Source organism: Panulirus ornatus, chromosome 30 (genome assembly GCF_036320965.1).
Source record: "Panulirus ornatus isolate Po-2019 chromosome 30, ASM3632096v1, whole genome shotgun sequence".
In the NCBI taxonomy this organism is placed as follows: domain Eukaryota; kingdom Metazoa; phylum Arthropoda; class Malacostraca; order Decapoda; family Palinuridae; genus Panulirus; species Panulirus ornatus.
This window is the reverse complement of record NC_092253.1, coordinates 24,455,782-24,478,933: the sequence shown is the minus strand read 5'-3', so window position 1 is coordinate 24,478,933 and position 23,152 is coordinate 24,455,782.

Here is a 23,152-nt window from a genome sequence, read left to right as displayed (position 1 = left end):
CTGGTTTCGCTATAGTACATGGCTGGACAGCCATTGCAAAGGATTCCGTAAACCACGTTATCCTCGCCCATATTTCTACCACTTTTTGTTAACGCTGTATCACCTGTCATCACTCTTTATGAGCTAGCAATATATTTTCCCTTTCTTCTTTAATCGTCTTCTGTGATCTTAAGCCTTCTTTGAATTTAGAACTATCATGTATCTCTTGTTTTCCGTTGATCTATTATCAACATTTTCTCTATCTTTCCATTATGCTGTTGGCCTTCATGTTTCGCTTTAATTCATCAATACTTCGACGCTGAAGATTTACTTTACCAAAGCGCCGTTGGAATGGGCTTATACAAGCAGTTAGAAGTGGCTATGGATTGTTATGAAGACGAGGAACTACTGGTGTGGAATATTGATGTGTGTGTGTGTGTGTGTGTGTGTCACATATGAGGCGTTGTTCTTCGTCGTGGATTGCAGACTTGCACAGGGGCATCTGGTCCTTGCACTAGAGATGCTAGAGATGCTTGTAATGATAGTAGTGTGGACGCTGTGACGAATATGTGATATGCTCAGCAGTGAGGCAACAGATGCCATGGTTGTTGAGAATGAGAAGTACGAGAGCTGTGTTGACGAAGAGGCAATGTGAACAGAAGAATGGGAGGAGATAGGAATGAGAAAGGTAATGCTAGAATGAGGGAAGAAGTGAGATGAATTTGAAGACAACCGGTGAAAGTAAGTTCGAAAAAAGTAAGAGGAAATGGAAATTATGCCTTAACTGTTGTTAGCATGCAACGCCTGGTAAAGGGTAAGAGAGGCTGGTATAATTTTCAATCTTGCAGGGAAAAGCAGCAGGTTGCTTAGCGAAAGGGGGGAAAAATGAATTTTTTTGAGAAAAGTGTTGGTAAACCCGGCCAGAAACCTCAGGGGTCGTTTTGCTAAGAGTAAGGCTGTTGTAGACTGTGTGGTCCAGCTTTCCCCCCCCCCCCCCCCCCCCCCCCCCCCCCAAACGATGAAGCGATACGTCCAGACAATCGCCACCAGTTTTTAAAAATTCGCCACCAATTTTGTAAAAATCGCCACCAATTTGTTAAAATCGCCATCATTTTTTTTTTTTTACAATATCCACCAATTTTTAAAAAATCGCCACTAATTTTCTAAAAATCGCCACAAGTTTTGTAAGAATCGCTACCAGTTTTAACACGGCTCACAACCACAGACAGGGGACCTCTCAAAGGAACGCAGATCTGAATACACGATGATTGATATCACAAACAACATTATCACGTCTCATAACATTATCATGTTTTATAACAACATTATCACGTCTCATAACAACATTATCACGTTCCATAACAATATTATCACGTCTCATAACATTATCACAACTCATAACATTATCACGTCTCATAACATTATCACGACTCATAACATTATCACGTCTCATAACAACATTTTCAGGTCTCATAACTATATTATTACGTCTCATAACAACAATCACAACTCATAACAGCAGACAAAGGACCCATTACTGGAACCTGAGGTTTATCTATACATGATCAGGAACGTAAGATGGAGAATTAAGAGGCGAAAAGAACTAAAGAAAAAACAGAGGCCTAGTACAGAGTTGACGTTCCACTCTGGATGTTGTATTCCATGAGAGAGGGCGATCATCGAGTGACCCAAGACGTCTACAACTTCCCATAATGATTGAGCAAGACATGTTTTCGTCCTTGTGCTATCCCAGTGACTACAGAATATGGGACAAGGGGCCCTGTTATACCCTCATAACAACACCTTAAGGTGTTATGAGAAGCAGAATGAGGCAGGGTTGTCATGGGCCTTCGGGAAAACTGGTTCACCGAATCTATTGAGAGACGCACACAAGCAAAATCTCTTATACTTCATAGTGTCGCGAGTGATGCGAAATCGAAGCGAAACGGATTCGGGTTTGGGTTCGATTCCAGCTCAACCCGAACGGTTCCGGAACAGGTTTCGAAGCAAGAGTGACCCACAGAAAGGAATTGAATTACTAGTGTATTATTATCCTATCCATCTATGTATCTATCTCTCATGTTTTACGTTTAATATGTTACAAATAAACTGTTGATAGACATCCACTTACACACAAATTTTCATTGAACTTAACATGTAATTAAGATCAAAAGCCATTGGACGAATATTCATCAATAGCAATAGGCTATACACTCGATTTGGATATTTAACAATCGCTATAACTTTATGCCTGGACACTGGAATACATCCATTAATGTAAATGTTGGTCATTATTCACGGGGAAAACCATCCATTGAGGCCAATATATGTGACCTAACGTTAGCTGAACGACGTTGTTAATGCCGTTGGTCGTACAGTCACAACGACCGTTAATGCATGAGGGACAACGACAGTTCGTTGGCTCTCGCATTTGCAATGGCGTTGAGAAGATTGGGAAAACGACCAAGACCTGGACGTTGGTAGGTTGGCAATAATGGCTAATGAGACGAAATTCCAGTATGGTCGACCACACCACTACGCTCGTTGCTGGAAGCGGCTCTTGAGGATGGGTGAGGGAGGGAGGGAGGGAGGTGGAGAGTCCACGCAAAGCCAGCTTCGTCGACCACGGCCACATCTGAAGATGATACCCGTCCAGGTCAGGCAGGTACACGGGATCGTGACGCAGGCTTCGCTACGTAGCTGCGTCTCGTGGCAAATATCTGGCTGAAGTTGACTTTGATTTCGTCGCCTCTTCCAGCAGTGCAGAGTCGACAAAATCGATATTGTTCTTATATATATATATATATATATATATATATATATATATATATATATATTTTTTTTTTTTTTTTTTTTTTTTTTTTTATACTTTGTCGCTGTCTCCCGCGTTTGCGAGGTAGCGCAAGGAAACAGACGAAAGAAATGGCCCAACCCCCCCCTCAAACACATGTATATACATACGTCCACACACGCAGATATACATACCTACACAGCTTTCCATGGTTTACCCCAGACGCTTCACATGCCTTGATTCAATCCACTGACAGCACGTCAACCCCGGTATACCACATCGCTCCAATTCACTCTATTCCTTGCCCTCCTTTCACCCTCCTGCATGTTCAGGCCCCGATCACACAAAATCTTTTTCACTCCATCTTTCCACCTCCAATTTGGTCTCCCTCTTCTCCTCGTTCCCTCCACCTCCGACACATATATCCTCTTGGTCAATCTTTCCTCACTCATTCTCTCCATGTGCCCAAACCTCTTCAAAACACCCTCTTCTGCTCTCTCAACCACACTCTTTTTATTTCCACACATCTCTCTTACCCTTACGTTACTCACTCGATCAAACCACCTCACACCACACATTGTCCTCAAACATCTCATTTCCAGCACATCCATCCTCCTGCGCACAACTCTATCCATAGCCCACGCCTCGCAACCATACAACATTGTTGGAACCACTATTCCTTCAAACATACCCATTTTTGCTTTCCGAGATAATGTTCTCGACTTCCACACATTCTTCAAGGCCCCCAGAATTTTCGCCCCCTCCCCCACCCTATGATCCACTTCCGCTTCCATGGTTCCATCCGCTGCCAGATCCACTCCCAGATATCTAAAACACTTCACTTCCTCCAGTTTTTCTCCATTCAAACTCACCTCCCAATTGACTTGACCCTCAACCCTACTGTACCTAATAACCTTGCTCTTATTCACATTTACTCTTAACTTTCTTCTTCCACACACTTTACCAAACTCAGTCACCAGCTTCTGCAGTTTCTCACATGAATCAGCCACCAGCGCTGTATCATCAGCGAACAACAACTGACTCACTTCCCAAGCTCTCTCATCCCCAACAGACTTCATACTTGCCCCTCTTTCCAAAACTCTTGCATTCACCTCCCTAACAACCCCATCCATAAACAAATTAAACAACCATGGAGACATCACACACCCCTGCCGCAAACCTACATTTACTGAGAACCAATCACTTTCCTCTCTTCCTACACGTACACATGCCTTACATCCTCGATAAAAACTTTTCACTGCTTCTAACAACTTTCCTCCCACACCATATATTCTTAATACCTTCCACAGAGCATCTCTATCAACTCTATCATATGCCTTCTCCAGATCCATAAATGCTACATACAAATCCATTTGCTTTTCTAAGTATTTCTCACATACATTCTTCAAAGCAAACACCTGATCCACACATCCTCTACCACTTCTGAAGCCACACTGCTCTTCCCCAATCTGATGCTCTGTACATGCCTTCACCCTCTCAATCAATACCCTCCCATATAATTTACCAGGAATACTCAACAAACTTATACCTCTATAATTTGAGCACTCTCTCTTATCCCCTTTGCCTTTGTACAATGGCACTATGCACACATTCCGCCAATCCTCAGGCACCTCACCATAAGTCATACATACATTAAATAACCTTACCAACCAGTCAACAATACAGTCGCCCTCTTTTTTAATAAATTCCACTGCAATACCATCCAAACCTGCTGCCTTGCCGGCTTTCATCTATCTATCTATCTATCTATCTATCTCTCTCTCTCTCTCTCTCTCTCTCTCTATATATATATATATATATATATATATATATGTATATATATATATATATATATTTTAACTTTCTAAAATGGGAAACAGAAGGAGTCACGCGGGGAGTGCTCATCCTCCTCGAAGGCTCAGATTGGGGTGTCTAAATGTGTGTGGATGTAACCAAGATGTGAAAAAAGGAGAGATAGGTAGTATGTTTGAGGAAAGGCACCTGGATGTTTTGGCTCTGAGTGAAACGAAGCTCAAGGGTAAAGGGGAAAAGTGGTTTGGGAATGTCTTGGGAGTAAAGTCAGGGGTTAGTGAGAGGACAAGAGCAAGGGAAGGAGTAGCAGTACTCCTGAAACAGGAGTTGTGGGAGTATGTGATAGAATGTAAGAAAGTAAATTCTCGATTAAAAATGGGTAAAACTGAAAGTTGATGGAGAGAGATGGGTGATTATTGGTGCATATGCACCTGGGCATGAGAAGAAAGATCATGAGAGGCAAGTGTTTGGGAGCAGCTGAATGAGTTTGTTAGTGGTTTTGAGCACGAGACCGGGTTATAGTGATGGTGATTTGAATGCAAAGGTGAGTGATGTGGCAGTTGAGGGAATAATTGGTATACATGGGGTGTTCAGTGTTGTAAATGAAATGGTGAGAGCTTGTAGATTTATGTGCTGAAAAAGGACTGTGATTGGGAATACCTGGTTTAAAAGCGAGAATATACAAAAGTATACGTATGTAAGTAGGAGAGATGGCCAGAGAGCGTTATTGGATTACGTGTTAATTGACAGGCGCGCGAAAGAGAGACTTTTGGATGTTAATGTGCTGAGAGGTGCAACTGGAGGGATGTCTGATCATTATCTTGTGGAGGCTAAGGTGAAGATTTGTATGGGTTTTCAGAAAAGAAGAATAAATGTTGGGGTGAAGAGGGTGGTGAGAGTAAGTGAGCTTGGGAAGGAGACTTGTGTGAGGAAGTACCAGGAATGGAAAAAGGTGAGAACAATGGAAGTAAGGGGAGTGGGGGAGGAATGGGATGTATTTAGGGAATCAGTGATGGATTGCGCAAAAGATGCTTGTGGCATGAGAAGAGTGGGAGGTGGGTTGATTAGAAAGGGTAGTGAGTGGTGGGATGAAGAAGTAAGATTATTAGTGAAAGAGAAGAGAGAGGCATTTGGACGATTTTTGCAGGGAAAAATGCAATTGAGTGGGAGATGTATAAAAGAAAGGGACAGGAGGTCAAGAGAAAGGTGCAAGAGGTGAAAAAGAGAGCAAATGAGAGTTGGGGTGAGAGAGTATCATTAAATTTTAGGGAGAATAAAAAGATGTTCTGGAAGGAGGTAAATAAAGTGCCTAAGACAAGGGAGCAAATGGGAACTTCAGTGAAGGGCGCAAATGGGGAGGTGATAACAAGTAGTGGTGATGTGAGAAGGAGATGGAGTGAGTATTTTGAAGGTTTGTTGAATGTGTTTGATGAGAGAGTGGCAGATATAGTGTTTTGGTCGAGGTGGTGTGCAAAGTGAGAGGGTTAGGGAAAATGATTTGGTAAACAGAGAAGAGGTAGTAAAAGCATTGCGGAAGATGAAAGCCGGCAAGGCAGCAGGTTTGGATGGTATTGCAGTGGAATTTATTAAAAAAGGGGGTGACTGTATTGTTGACTGGTTGGTAAGGTTATTTAATGTATGTATGACTCATGGTGATGTGCCTGAGGATTGGCGGAATGTGTGCATAGTGCCATTGTACAAAGGCAAAGGGGATAAGAGTGAGTGCTCAAATTACAGAGGTATAAGTTTGTTGAGTATTCCTGGTAAATTATATGGGAGGGTATTGATTGAGAGGGTGAAGGCATGTACAGAGCATCAGATTGGGGAAGAGCAGTGTGGTTTCAGAAGTGGTAGAGGATGTGTGGATCAGGTGTTTGCTTTGAAGAATGTATGTGAGAAATACTTAGAAAAGCAAATGGATTTGTATGTAGCATTTATGGATCTGGAGAAGGCATATGATAGAGTTGATAGAGATGCTCTGTGGAAGGTATTAAGAATATATGGTGTGGGAGGCAAGTTGTTAGAAGCAGTGAAAAGTTTTTATTCGAGGATGTAAGGCATGTGTACGTGTAGGAAGAGAGGAAAGTGATTGGTTCTCAGTGAATGTAGGTTTGCGGCAGGGGTGTGTGATGTCTCCATGGTTGTTTAATTTGTTTATGGATGGGGTTGTTAGGGAGGTGAATGCAAGAGTTTTGGAAAGAGGGGCAAGTATGAAGTCTGTTGGGGATGAGAGAGCTTGGGAAGTGAGTCAGTTGTTGTTCGCTGATGATACAGCGCTGGTGGCTGATTCATGTGAGAAACTGCAGAAGCTGGTGACTGAGTTTGGTAACGTGTGTGAAAGAAGAAAGTTAAGAGTAAATGTGAATAAGAGCAAGGTTATTAGGTACAGTAGGGTTGAGGGTCAAGTCAATTGGGAGGTAAGTTTGAATGGAGAAAAACTGGAGGAAGTGAAGTGTTTTAGATATCTGGGAGTGGATCTGTCAGCGGATGGAACCATGGAAGCGGAAGTGGATCATAGGGTGGGGGAGGGGGCGAAAATTCTGGGAGCCTTGAAAAATGTGTGGAAGTCGAGAACATTATCTCGGAAAGCAAAAAATGGGTATGTTTGAAGGAATAGTGGTTCCAACAATGTTGTATGGTTGCGAGGCGTGGGCTATGGATAGAGTTGTGCGGAGGAGGATGGATGTGCTGGAAATGAGATGTTTGAGGACAATGTGTGGTGTGAGGTGGTTTGATCGAGTAAGTAACGTAAGGGTAAGAGAGATGTGTGGAAATAAAAAGAGCGTGGTTGAGAGAGCAGAAGAGGGTGTTTTGAAATGGTTTGGGCACATGGAGAGAATGAGTGAGGAAAGATTGACCAAGAGGATATATGTGTCGGAGGTGGAGGGAACGGGAGAAGGGAGACCAAATTGGAGGTGGAAAGATGGAGTGAAAAAGATTTTGTCTGATCGGGGCCTGAACAGCAGGAGAGTGAAAGGAGGGCAAGGAATAGAATGAATTGGATCGATGTGGTATACCGGGGTTGACGTGCTGTCAGTGGATTGAATCAGGGCATGTGAAGCGTCTGGGGTAAACCATGGAAAGCTGTGTAGGTATGTATATTTGCGTGTGTGGACGTATGTATATACATGTGTATGGGTTGGGTTGGGCCATTTCTTTCGTCTGTTTCCTTGCGCTACCTCGCAAACGCGGGAGACAGCGACAAAGCAAAAAAAAAAATATATATATATATATATATATATATATATAATATATATATAATATATATTTGTCATATATAGATATATATGTATATATGATAAATATGAATAAATGTTCAATATATATGATAGAGATTTTAAAAGGTATCCCAAAGAACTGTGGGGCAGCAATTAGAGTAATGATTGAATTTCCAAAATACATGTATATATAAAAATCAAAGCAATTATCAACTCCTTTAGGTGCAAAATTTTCGCTTCCCTGGACCCCCTACAAGGGTGGAAATCGCACAAGCATTGAGGAGTTAACAGCTACAAAACCCGACACACAAAACAAAAGAAAACACTGGTCACACACCCATCAGAACCCCCCCCCCTCCCCTCCCAGAGACACACCCATCAGAACACACTGGGCACACACCCATCAGAACCCCCCCCCTCTCCCCTCCCAGACATCACCCATCAGAACCACCAGCAAAAAAAACCCATCAGAACCCACACTCAGCCACACCCATGAGAACCCACCCTCATACACATCCATCAGAACCCACCTTTAGCCACACCCATAAAAATCGTACAGTGAATCCTATTGTAGATTGCCCTTGTTTGAATCCCGGGGATGTAGAATGTTTCCTATCAATATAAGATTCAGTTGCAGTTTGTGCCCCCCCAACCCACTAGGTTGTTTATGGTAGAAGCTACAGGCGTTCAAGATTGCTGTAGTTTTAATTTCCAGCTATTGTTACTATTTATCTTTACCATCTTGCATCGCATTACATTATCGAAATTTAAAAAACAGAAAGAGAGCCATCCATTTTTTGCCCCTGTGGCACCCCACTTCTTAGGGCCCGGGCCCTTTCCGAGCTTGGGCTATTAATCACTTCTCTCTGTTTACAGCGTCTCCCAGTTTTCTGACCAGGGGAAACAAAACCCCATGTGTCGACGTGATTAACCCTTTTTTCTAGAAACCCTTTCGACTTTTGTATTTTTTCTAAAAGTTTTTGAAGATTCAAATTGGAGACCTGGGCCCTGCTTTACTTTCATCGTAAGGTTTTTTATACGTTAAAAAATAAAGCAGTTCGTGGGACTGAGGGGAAATTTTTTTAAACCATGCCTAGAATGTCTATGAAGCGGTGGTCCTCAAAATTGGTTTACAATTCGTTTCCAGTGATGGTTTCCAAAAAATTTACAACGACTTTTCCCCTACTTGCAGAAACGCGCTTTTCCCGGCTGCGGGGCCTCTGGAAAAAGAGCCTGGATAAATACCAGAATTTTTTTCACAAAAAATTGTCTTAGGATGTTTAAAACAATAAAAAAAAGTGGATACACTAATCCCACATTTTTTTCAGTTAAGTTTTTATTATCGTTTCAGAGATCGCCCTTTTTTCACAAAAAGCTGTAATCTAGCATGATGGGCTGAGTCGACCCACAGGAGTAACATGGGTCGAGTTTTCCAGGGGGGTGAATCTCCCCAGGGGGCTGAGTTTTCCCCGGGGTGTTCATACCTACATAGGTACCCAGTTCCACAGGCGGGGGAAATTTGTTACAAGATCAGGGGCTCTAGTTAGGGACTTTCCCCACCATAACACTCCAGGTAATGAGGCTTTGCACGAATCTTTAGCGGCATTTAAGTGCGTGCAATTACATTCGTTGCTTTACGGGAATCTAACGGTAGCACACCTGTATTCTCCCTTCCCTTCTCTGTTTTTGTCGGATTTTTTACTATTGAAAACGGGTTTCATTTCCGCGATCCTTTTTCTAAAAAGACGAGCCATTGACGCCCTCATCATGGTACCCGTCGTAAACGATGTTGGGTGAGATGCATTTGCGCTTCGGGTTGTCGTAATGCCTCCAGTCACCCTCCTAACACATCGTCTTCTCTCCACGGTTCTTCCAGTGGAACTCTCTTTCACCAATACCCGTTGAGAGTACGTTTAGGTGTTCCACTCCCTTTGCGTGCGAAGTCCCTGCCCATCAAAGCCGAGGCTTTTTCGCCTCTGAATGCAGTTTCTCTCCGGTCTGATCGTGCGCTCCCAAGGGACAAAGACTACCCCAGAGACAGTCTTGTGAGAAGTGGAGGACCAGAGGGACTGGAAGAACTGCAAGAAGACAAATTCTGGAAAATATAAAAACGCATTTTACGGGTATCGTAGGAAATAGTGGAAACTGACCATGTATGTTACACAAAAAAGGGAAAATGCGCCAAGGATTGGCCACAGGATTATTAAGCACAAAAAAAAGAGATACAGAAGGTATCAAGGAGGGGGATAAAAGTGTTACTAGACTTTAAGGAAAATTGAATTAAAAGAATGAGTGTAGATGGGTGTACATTTGTCCACCCGGAAGCGAGATGGCGTAATGAATAACTGAACTCAAACCTTTAAAACTTGGCGCCAGTCTGATGACGCAATATTGGACACGTCTTAGAAAGACGCATAGGTGTGTGTGTGTGTGTGTGTGTCACATATGAGGCGTTGTTCTTCGTCGTGGATTGCAGACTTGCACAGGGGCATCTGGTCCTTGCACTAGAGATGCTAGAGATGCTGGTAATGATAGTAGTGTGGACGCTGTGACGAATATGTGATTGCTCAGCAGTGAGGCAACAGATGCCATGGTTGTTGAGAATGAGAAGTACGAGAGCTGTGTTGACGAAGAGGCAATGTGAACAGAAGAATGGGAGGAGATAGGAATGAGAAAGGTAATGCTGAATGAGGGAAGAAGTGAGCTGAATTGAAGACAACGGTGAAAGTAAAGTTCGAAAAAAGTAAGAGGAAATGGAAATTATGCCTTAACTGTTTGTTAGCATGCAACGCCTGGTAAAGGGTAAGAGAGCTGGTATAATTTTCAATCTTGCAGGGAAAGCAGCAGGTTGCTTAGCGAAAGGGGGGAAAATGAATTTTTTGAGAAAAGTGTTGGTAAACCCGGCCAGAAACCTCAGGGGTCGTTTTGCTAGAGTAAGGCTGTTGTAGACTGTGTGGTCCAGCTTCCCCCCCCCCCCCCCCCAAACGATGAAGCGATACGTCCAGACAATCGCCACCAGTTTTTTAAAAATTCGCCACCAATTTTGTAAAAATCGCCACAATTTGTTAAAATCGCCATCATTTTTTTTTTTTTTTACAATATCCACCAATTTTTAAAAAATCGCCACTAATTTTCTAAAAATCGCCACAAGTTTTTGTAAGAAATCGCTACCAGTTTTAACACGGCTCACAACCACAGACAGGGGACTCTCAAAGGAACGCAGATCTGAATACACGATGATTGATATCACAAACAACATTATCACGTCTCATAACATTATCATGTTTTATAACAACATTATCACGTCTCATAACAACATTATCACGTTCCATAACAATATTATCACGTCTCATAACATTATCACGACTCATAACATTATCACGTCTCATAACATTATCACGACTCATAACATTATCACGTCTCATAACAACATTTTCAGGTCTCATAACTAATATTATTACGTCTCATAACAACAATCACAACTCATAACAGCAGACAAAGGACCCATTACGGGGGAACCTGAGGTTTATCTATACATGATCAGGAACGTAAGATGGAGAATTAAGAGGCGAAAAGAACTAAAGAAAAAACAGAGGCCTAGTACAGAGTTGACGTTCCACTCTGGATGTTTATTCCATGAGAGAGGGCGATCATCGAGTGACCCAAGACGTCTACAACTTCCCATAATGATTGAGCAAGACATGTTTTCGTCCTTGTGCTATCCCAGTGACTACAGAATATGGGACCAAGGGGCCCGTTTACCCTCATAACAACACCTTAAGGTGTTATGAGAAGCAGAATGAGGCAGGGTTGTCATGGGCCTTCGGGAAAACTGGTTCACCGAATCTATTGAGAGACGCACACAAGCAAAATCTCTTATACTTCATAGTGTCGCGAGTGATGCGAAATCGAAGCGAAACGGATTCGGGTTTGGGTTCGATTCCAGCTCAACCCGAACGGTTCCGGAACAGGTTTTCGAAGCAAGTGTGACCCAAGAAAGAATTGAATTACTAGTGTATTATTATCCTATCCATCTATGTATCTATCTCTCATGTTTTACGTTTAATATGTTACAAATAAACTGTTGATAGACATCCACTTACACACAAATTTTCATTGAACTTAACATGTAATTAAGATCAAAAGCCATTGGACGAATATTCATCAATAGCAATAGGCTATACACTCGATTTGGATATTTAACAATCGCTATAACTTTATGCCTGGACACTGGAATACATCCATTAATGTAAATGTTGGTCATTATTCACGGGGAAAACCATCCATTGAGGCCAATTATATGTGACCTAACGTTAGCTGAACGACGTTGTTAATGCGTTGGTCGTACTAGTCACAACGACCGTAATGCATGAGGGATCAACGACAGTTCGTTGGCTCTCGCATTTGCAATGGCGTTGAGAAGATTGGGAAACGACCAAGACCTGGACGTGGTAGGTTGGCAATAATGGCTAATGAGACGAAATTCCAGTATGGTCGACCACCACTACGCTCGTTGCTGGAAGCGGCTCTTGAGGATGGGTGAGGGAGGGAGGGAGGGAGGTGGAGAGTCCACGCAAAGCCAGCTTCGTCGACCACGACCACATCTGAAGACGATACCCGTCCAGGTCAGGCAGGTACACGGGATCGTGACGCAGGCTTCGCTACGTAGCTGCGTCTCGTGGCAAATATCTGGCTGAAGTTGACTTTGATTTCGTCGCCTCTTCCAGCAGTGCAGAGTCGACAAAATCGATATTGTTCTTATATATATATATATATATATATATATATATATATATATATATATATATATATATATATATATTCCTAAGAGTTCACGGGGAAAATGAAACACGATAAGTTCCCAAGTGCACTTTTGTGTAATAATCACGTCATCAGGGGAGATACAAGAAAGAAATATAACAGTCAGTTGATATATATATATATATATATATATATATATATATATATATATATATTTTTTTTTTTTTTTTTTTTTTTTTTTTTTTTTGCCGCTGTCTCCCGCGTTTGCGAGGTAGCGCAAGGAAACAGACGAAAGAAATGGCCCAACCCACCCCCATACACATGTATATACATACGTCCACACACGCAAATATACATACCTACACAGCTTTCCATGGTTTACCCTAGACGCTTCACATGCCCTGATTCAATCCACTGACAGCACGTCAACCCCGGTATACCACATCGATCCAGTTCACTCTATTCCTTGCCCTCCTTTCACCCTCCTGCATGTTCAGGCCCCGATCACACAAAATCTTTTTCACTCCATCTTTCCACCTCCAATTTGGTCTCCCACTTCGATAATCTTTCCTCACTCATTCTCTCCATGTGCCCAAACCATTTCAAAACACCCTCTTCTGCTCTCTCAACCAAGCTCTTTTTATTTCCACACATCTCTCTTACCCTTACGTTACTTACTCGATCAAACCACCTCACTCCACACATTGTCCTCAAACATCTCATTTCCAGCACATCCATCCTCCTGCGCACAACTCTATCCATGGCCCACGCCTTCCAACCATACAACATTTTTGGAACCACTATTCCTTCAAACATACCCATTTTTGCTTTCCAAGATAATGTTCTCGACTTCCAAACATTCTTCAAGGCTCCCAGAATTTTCGCCCCCTCCCCCACCCTATGATCCACTTCCGCTTCCATGGTTCCATCCGCTGCCAGATCCACTCCCAGATATCTAAAACACTTTACTTCCTCCAGTTTTTCTCCATTCAAACTTACCTCCCAATTGACTTGACCCTCAACCCTACTGTACCTAATAACCTTGCTCTTATTCACATTTACTCTTAACTTTCTTCTCTCACACACTTTACCAAACTCAGTCACCAGCTTCTGCAGTTTCTCACATGAATCAGCCACCAGTGCTGTATCATCAGCGAACAACAACTGACTCACTTCCCAAGCTCTCTCATCCCCAACAGACTTCATACTTGCCCCTCTTTCCAAAACTCTTGCATTCACCTCCCTAACAACCCCATCCATAAACAAATTAAACAACCATGGAGACATCACGCACCCCTGCCGCAAACCTACATTCACTGAGAACCAATCACTTTCCTCTCTTCCTACACGTACACATGCCTTTCATCCTCGATAAAAACTTTTCACTGCTTCTAATAACTTGCCTCCGACACCATATATTCTTAATACCTTCCACAGAGCATCTCTATCAACTCTATCATATGCCTTCTCCACATCCAAAAATGCTACATACAAATCCATTTGTTTTTCTAATTATTTCTCTCATATATTCTTCAAAGCAAACACCTGATCCACACATCCTCTACCACTTCTGAAACCACACTGCTCCTCCCCAATCTGATGCTCTGTACATGCCTTCACCCTCTCAATCAATACCCTCCCATATAATTTACCAGGAATACTCAACAAACTTATACCTCTGTAATTTGAGCACTCACTCTTATCCCCTTTGCCTTTGTACAATGGCACTATGGACACATTCCGCCAATCCTCAGGCACCTCACCATGAGTCATACATACATTAAATAACCTTACCAACCAGTCAACAATACAGTCGCCTTCTTTTTTGATAAATTCCACTGCAATACCATCCAAACCTGCTGCCTTGCCGGCTTTCATCTATATATATATATATATATATATATATATATATATATATATATATATATATATATATATATATATATATATATATATGTTTTTTTTTTAACTTTCTAAAATGGGAAACAGAAGAAGGAGTCACGCGGGGAGTGCTCATCCTCCTCGAAGGCTCAGACTGGGGTGTCTAAATGTGTGTGAATGTAACCAAGATGTGAAAAAAGGAGAGATAGGTAGTATGTTTGAGGAAAGGAACCTGGATGTTTTGGCTCTGAGTGAAACGAAGCTCAAGGGTAAAGGGGAAGAGTGGTTTGGGAATGTCTTGGGAGTAAAGTCAGGGGTTAGTGAGAGGACAAGAGCAAGGGAAGGAGTAGCAGTACTCCTGAAACAGGAGTTGTGGGAGTATGTGATAGAATGTAAGAAAGTAAATTCTCGATTAATATGGGTAAAACTGAAAGTTGATGGAGAGAGATGGGTGATTATTGGTGCATATGCACCTGGGCATGAGAAGAAAGATCATGAGAGGCAAGTGTTTTGGGAGCAGCTGAATGAGTTTGTTAGTGGTTTTGATGCACGAGACCGGGTTATAGTGATGGGTGATTTGAATGCAAAGGTGAGTGATGTGGCAGTTGAGGGAATAATTGGTATACATGGGGTGTTCAGTGTTGTAAATGGAAATGGTGAAGAGCTTGTAGATTTATGTGCTGAAAAAGGACTGGTGATTGGGAATACCTGGTTTAAAAAGCGAGATATACATAAGTATACGTATGTAAGTAGGAGAGATGGCCAGAGAGCGTTATTGGATTACGTGTTAATTGACAGGCGCGCGAAAGAGAGACTTTTGGATGTTAATGTGCTGAGAGGTGCAACTGGAGGGATGTCTGATCATTATCTTGTGGAGGCTAAGGTGAAGATTTGTATTGGTTTTCAGAAAAGAAGAATGAATGTTGGGGTGAAGAGGGTGGTGAGAGTAAGTGAGCTTGGGAAGGAGACTTGTGTGAGGAAGTACCAGGAGAGACTGAGTACAGAATGGAAAAAGGTGAGAACAATGGAAGTAAGGGGAGTGGGGGAGGAATGGGATGTATTTAGGGAATCAGTGATGGATTGCGCAAAAGATGCTTGTGGCATGAGAAGAGTGGGAGGTGGGTTGATTAGAAAGGGTAGTGAGTGGTGGGATGAAGAAGTAAGATTATTAGTGAAAGAGAAGAGAGAGGCATTTGGACGATTTTTGCAGGGAAAAAATGGAATTGAGTGGGAGATGTATAAAAGAAAGAGACAGGAGGTCAAGAGAAAGGTGCAAGAGGTGAAAAAGAGAGCAAATGAGAGTTGGGGTGAGAGAGTATCATTAAATTTTAGGGAGAATAAAAAGATGTTCTGGAAGGAGGTAACTAAAGTGCGTAAGACAAGGGAGCAAATGGGATCTTCACTGAAGGGCGCAAATGGGGAGGTGATAACAAGTAGTGGTGATGTGAGAAGGAGATGGAGTGAGTATTTTGAAGGTTTGTTGAATGTGTTTGATGATAGAGTGGCAGATATAGGGTGTTTTGGTCGAGGTGGTGTGCAAAGTGAGAGGGTTAGGGAAAATGATTTGGTAAACAGAGAAGAGGTAGTAAAAGCTTTGCGGAAGATGAAAGCCGGCAAGGCAGCAGGTTTGAATGGTATTGCAGTGGAATTTATTACAAAAGGGGGTGACTGTATTATTGACTGGTTGGTAAGGTTATTTAATGTATGTATGACTCATGGTGATGTGCCTGAGGATTGGCGGAATGCGTGCATAGTGCCATTGTACAAAGGCAAAGGGGATAAGAGTGAGTGCTCAAATTACAGAGGTATAAGTTTGTTGAGTATTCCTGGTAAATTATATGGGAGGGTATTGATTGAGAGGGTGAAGGCATGTACAGAGCATCAGATTGGGGAAGAGCAGTGTGGTTTCAGAAGTGGTAGAGGATGTGTGGATCAGGTGTTTGCTTTGAAGAATGTATGTGAGAAATACTTAGAAAAGCAAATGGATTTGTATGTAGCATTTATGGATGTGGAGAAGGCATATGATAGAGTTGATAGAGATGCTCTGTGGAAGGTATTAAGAATATATGGTGTGTGAGGCAAGTTGTTAGAAGCAGTGAAAAGTTTTTATCGAGGATGTAAGGCATGTGTACGTGTAGGAAGAGAGGAAAGTGATTGGTTCTCAGTGAATGTAGGTTTGCGGCAGGGGTGTGTGATGTCTCCATGGTTGTTTAATTTGTTTATGGATGGGGTTGTTAGGGAGGTGAATGCAAGAGTTTTGGAAAGAGGGGCAAGTATGAAGTCTGTTGGGGATGAGAGAGCTTGGGAAGTGAGTCAGTTGTTGTTCGCTGATGATACAGCACTGGTGGCTGATTCATGTGAGAAAATGCAGAAGCTGGTGACTGAGTTTGGTAAAGTGTTTGGAAGAAGAAAGTTAAGAGTAAATGTGAATAAGAGCAAGGTTATTAGGTACAGTAGTGTTGAGGGTCAAGTCAATTGGGAGGTAAGTTTGAATGGAGAAAAACTGAAGGAAGTAAAGTGTTTTAGATATCTGGGAGTGGATCTGGCAGCGGATGGAACCATGGAAGCGGAAGTGGATCATAGGGTGGGGGAGGGGGCGATAATTAAGGGAGCCTTGAAGAATGTGTGGAAGTCGAGAACATTATCTCGGAAAGCAAAAAACGGGTATGTTTGAAGGAATAGTGGTTCCAACAATGTTGTAAGGTTGCGAGGCGTGGGCTATGGATAGAGTTGTGCGCAGGAGGATGGATGTGCTGGAAATGAGATGTTTGAGGACAATGTGTGGTGTGAGGTGGTTTGATCGAGTAAGTAACGTAAGGGTAAGAGAGATGTGTGGAAATAAAAAGAGCGTGGTTGAGAGAGCAGAAGAGGGTGTTTTGAAATGGTTTGGGCACATGGAATGAGTGAGGAAAGATTGACCAAGAGGATATATGTGTCGGAGGTGGAGGGAACGAGGAGAAGTGGGAGACCAAATTGGAGGTGGAAAGATGGAGTGAAAACGATTTTGTGTGATCGGGGCCTGAACATGCAGGAGAGTGAAAGGAGGGCAAGGAATAGAATGAATTGGATCGATGTGGTATACCGGGGTTGACGTGCTGTCAGTGGATTGAATCAGGGCATGTGAAGCGTCTGGGGTAAACCATGGAAAGCTGTGTAGTTATGTATATTTGCGTGTGTGGACATATGTATATATATGTGTATGGGGGTGGGTTGGGCCATTTCTTTCGTCTGTTTCCTTGCGCTACCTCGCAAACGCGGGAGACAGCGACAAAGCAAAAAAAAAAAAAAATATATATATATATATATATATATATATATATATATATATATATATATATATATATATATATATATATATTTGTCATAGATATATATGTATATATAACAAATATGAATAAATATTCATATATATATGATAGAGATAAATATTATCCACATGAACTGTGGACAGCAATTAGAGTAATGATTGAATTCCAATATACATGTATATATAATAATCAAAGCAATTATCAACTCCTTTAGGTGCAATTATCGCTTCCGTGTGACTCTAAATAGGGTTGAAATCGCTACAAAGCATTGAGGACGTTAACACGCTACAACCAGACACACACCCATCAGAACACTGGTCACACACCCATCAGAACCCACCCCCTCTACCCTCCCAGACACACACCCATCAGAACACACTGGTCACACACCCATCAGAACCCCCCCCCTCACCCCTCCCAGACATACACCCATCAGAACCCACCAGACACACACCCATCAGAACCCACACCTCAGCCACACCCATCAGAACCCACCCTCATACACATCCATCAGAACCCACCTTTAGCCACACCCATCAGAAATCGTACAGTGAATTCATATTGTAGATTGCCTCCTTGTTTTGAATACCGGTATGTAGAATGTTGCTCATATCAATATTAAGATTCAGTTGCCAGCTGTGACCCCAATCCACTAGGTTGTTTATGGTAGAAGCTACAGGCGTTCAAGATCTGCTGTAGATTTATTTCCCAGCTTATTGTTATCTATTTATCTGTTACCTATCAGTGCATCGCATTATCATTATCGTTAATGTAAATCAGAAAGAGAGCCAGTCCCATTACTGATCCCTGTGGCACGCCACTTCTTACGGCCGACCATTCCGAGACTTGGCTATTAATCACTTCTCTCTGTTTACAGCGTCTCCCAGTTTTCTGACCATGGGAACACAATCCCATGTGTACGACGTGATTTAACCTTTTTCTAGTAACCTTCGACGTTGTACTTTTTCTGAATGCTTTTTGAGATTCTAAATGGATGACCTCGACTGCTTTACTTTCATCGTAAGTGTTGTTTATATCGTTAGAAAAATAAAGCAGTTTCGTCAGACGTGAGCGAATTTGTTGAAAACCATGCCTAGAAATGTCTATGAAGCGGTGGTCCTCAAAATTGGTTTACAATTCGTTTCCAGATGATGGTTTCCATAAAATTTATCAACGACATTTCCCAGCTACTTGCAGCAACGCAGCATTTCGGCTGCAGGAGCCTCTAGGAAGATCCTGGATCATACCAGAACTTTTTCACAGAAATTCGTCTTAGGATGATTATAAACAGATAATAAATAAAGTTGGATACACTAATGCCACATTTTTTTCAGTTAAGTTTTTATATCGATACAGAGATCGACCTGTTCACAAAAGCTGTAATCATAGCAGTGATGGGCTGAGTCGACCCGCAGGTAGTAACATGGGTCGAGTTTTCCCAGTGGGTTGAATCTCCCCAGTGGGCTGAGTTTTCCCCGGGGTGTTCATACCTACATAGGTCACCAGTTCCACCAGGCGGAGGTAATGTTATCAATGATCCTGGCTCTAGTTATGGCACATTACCCACCATAACACTCCAGGTAATGAGGCTTTGCACGAACTCATTAGCGGCATTTAAGTGCGTGCAATTACATTCGTTGCTTTACCGGTAATCTAACTGGTAAGCATCACCTGTATTCTGCCTTCCCTTCTCTGTTTTCTGTCGGATTATTTATCTATTGAAAACGGGCTTCATTTACCGCGATCCTTGTTCTAAATGACGAGCCATTGACGCCCTCATCATGGTACTCCGTCGTAATCGATGTTGGGTGAGGTGCATTTGGCGCTACGGGTTGTCGCTATTGCCTCCAGTCACCCTCCTAGACACACTCGATCCTTCCCTCTCACGGTTCTTCCCAGTGGAACTCTCTTTCACTCAATACCCAGCTTGAGAGTACAGTGTTAGGTGTTCCACTCCCTTCTGCGTGCGAACGTACCCTGCCCATCACAAGCTCTGAGGCTTTATCGCCTCTGTAATGCAGTTTCTCTCCGGTCTGTAATCGTGCCGTCTCCCAGATGGCACAAAGATCTAGCCCCAGAGACACGTCTTGCTGAGAGAGTGGAGGGACCAGAGGCACTGGAAGAACTGCCAAGAAGACAATCTGCTGTAAAATATGAAAATCGCATTCACGGGTATCGCTAGGGAAATATGCTGGAAACTGGTACATCGTATGTTACGCAAAAACTGGGATATGCGCCAAGGATTTGGCCACAGTGATTATATAAGCACAAAAAAAAAGAGATACAGAAGGTATCAAAGGAGGGCAGCAAAATGTGTTACTAGACTGAAGGAAGTTGTGTACATTTGTCCACCATGGAAGCGAGACTGGCGTAATGAATAACTGAATCTCAAACCTTAAAACTTGGACGCCAGTCTGATGACGTCAACATTGGACACGTCTTAGAAAGACGCATAGATTAGAACAACCAAGAAGCTATAACGTAAACCAAGAAACTCTTTAGAAGCGATGGAAAATATAAAGATATTATGAGTGATGAATTCATGGAGTGCACAAAGCGATGAAATTCTGAATGATGACAGAAATGTGTAGAACTCCCTCCTCGTGCTGTAGAAATAGGCAGTCACACACACACACACACACACACACACACACACACACACACACACACACACACACACACACACACAGCACAGCACAGACCTTCGTGGTGTAGTGGTAAGTGTTACTGACCGTCATGCATGCACGGGCCGTCTGCGATCAAACCCGCATAGGTTCGAATCCTGGTCGCGGCAGCCGGTCCACAGTCCACCCCAGCTGTTCATCCTCCCCTAGGAGCTGATCGATGGAGTGAGTACCTGGTGTAGGCTAAGGTGTGTGTGTGTGTGTACATATATAGGGGTAAAGACATGATGAATATGTACAAAGTTACGAGACTGGGGGCAACACAGAGATGCCCATCACGAATGATGATAACCACACACACACACACACACACACACACAGGTTCATTTAAAGTCCTTCGCGCCCAAATGTGACTTTGATATTTATAGAAATATTTCCTCCAGTTTACAGACAACAGATATCCTCCCCCCGGTTCATACACTTCCTAAGCTCATTATTACCAGTAATTCCACTACCCTCACCAGGTTTACTCACAAGATAGACGCAACCGTTATTCTTTCGCTCAATATTTCTGAGGAAATCATTTTCTTTCTCTTTCTTATTTTTTTTCCTTTTCTTATTTTTTTCCCATTTCTCTGAAGGCGAAAGACTGCAGCAGTAATCTTGAGAGGGTTTTCCTGTCTGACCTTCACATTCATCTCGGCTCCGACACAGATAACAGACTTTACTGGACGTTGGAGAGTCGAGGGACAATTTTCTTAGGTCTCGCTCTATTCCGCCGCCGTTTTCTATACCTCCTGTGGTTATTGCGTGTTTTGGGTGGCTAAGGTTGTTTATGGCCGACTCATGTGTTTAGACAGCTGTTGGGTCATCCACTCCGTGACAGGTTTTCGCAGCGGAGCCCTCCACCTGTGTGGAAGTTATTTAGAATATGAGGGATATGTGCTGAGTGGCAGGGGATACTTGTCTAAAATGTCTGCTGCTTGATGGTTGGATGATGTTAAATTTTTGCTTACTTACTGGGGGTTATTTATGTTGTCTGCAGCTATCTGTCTGCCTGTCTTTTTTATGCCTTTTCTTCTGTCTGTATGTACGTCTGTCTACTTGTGTTTGATCGTGTCTCAGCTCCATGTCCGACTGCATGTCTGTTCTTATGTCTGTCTGTTTACCTGTTTGACATATCTGTGTAAGATCCACCACGTAGCAGCACCGGTCTATCCTATAGCGGTCGTGACGCTCCCTGCTAGCGAGCGGAGTGTCATTTCTGGACGATAAATGCGTGTGAGATTAAGTCCCAAGCTGCGTATAAAACGCCTCTTTGCAGTGGACAGAGAATGTCAGAGTAGTAGTAAAATATGCAAAACTTTACAGGATCGGATTATAGAACTCGAATGGAAATGAGCCAGAGGTTTTTGCCATACGCTGGTAAGGTTGACGGATGTGCTGATTCGAAGGTAAAATGTCCTTTAGTGAATGATTGATGCCGTGTGTGGTGTGGTCCCGCACGTCGTCTGGAACTGACTCGTAAAATCTCCTCCCAGATTTGTATTCCGCATCTGTCGTTCAGGCAGTACATCCACCCAGGTCCTCCGCTGGGCGTAGCTCCAATAACAGGTGCTGAACAGCATGTGATGTATGCCCTTACGTACCTGGAGTCCAGTGACTCGGGTGTGAGATATGTTTGGCATGTGTCCTGGGGAGAGAATAGTGTGTGTGTGTGTGTGTGTGTGTGTGTGTGTGTGTGTGTGTCATTGACCATATGTGATTGGCTATTTGTATCGTACGGGGGCAGAGGTCTACACAGGTCGGACTTTCATCTCTTGGACTTTCTCTATAACTTTATCAGCTTCTGATTGTTGTTCATATTCACCATTTCGTTACTCATTTAATTCATTTCATCCACTGCTCTTGTGACGTAAGAGTACTTTATACGTCCTTCAGAGAAATTAATTTCATGTTCTGGACTCCATTTGTTCTATCCTTGCATCTTTCTAAGGATCTCTCGTTGTATACTTAGACTTTTCGAAAAGCCGTCGACAATCTAAAACAAACATGACTGGTGAGAAATATCCCAACTCATGGCATAGGTCGCCGAATCTACACGTGGACAGCTGATTAGCTCAGAGCGAGCTAGGAAACAACGCCTTGGTACTACTGAATGTGGGAGCCTTCTACTGGCTTCCCGTGACAAGTGGAGTACCACAGGGATCACTCCTGGGACCCACAGTTCATGATCTCTTGTCACTGATCTGGAGGAGAGATCTCGCTATAAGTATCTCAAAATTTGCCGACGATACGAGTTTAGGGAAATACGTTCCAGTCAAAGGAAGAGACGTTTTTAGACTTCAGGTTGATTTAGGCAAGTTCATGGCGTGGTCAGAATCACAGCAAATACACTTCTGGGTAGACGAATGCGCTATAGATCATGAGTGATAAAATGTTCCGTTATGAAAAGAAAAAGAAGAATGTGTGGGTGATTATCACCTTTCTTCATTACCCAGTCAACACAGCTCCCCGCAACGCCCTTTCATGTAACTTTGATTCACATAAAAGTGATCACTTAACCTGAGAGATCTCTCGCGTCCCGCATCCGACATGACATGTATCCAGATATACATATTCCAGTTCTGCTTATAAGAGCGGCGCTGGAGTTTCTGATGCTCGTCTCACTATTGCCAAACACTCTTCACTCTTTCCAGGGAGATATCTAAGTCCTACGTCTGTATGTGATTCAGAACAGTAAAGTAATTGTACAACTTATCTTGTCTATGCCGAAGG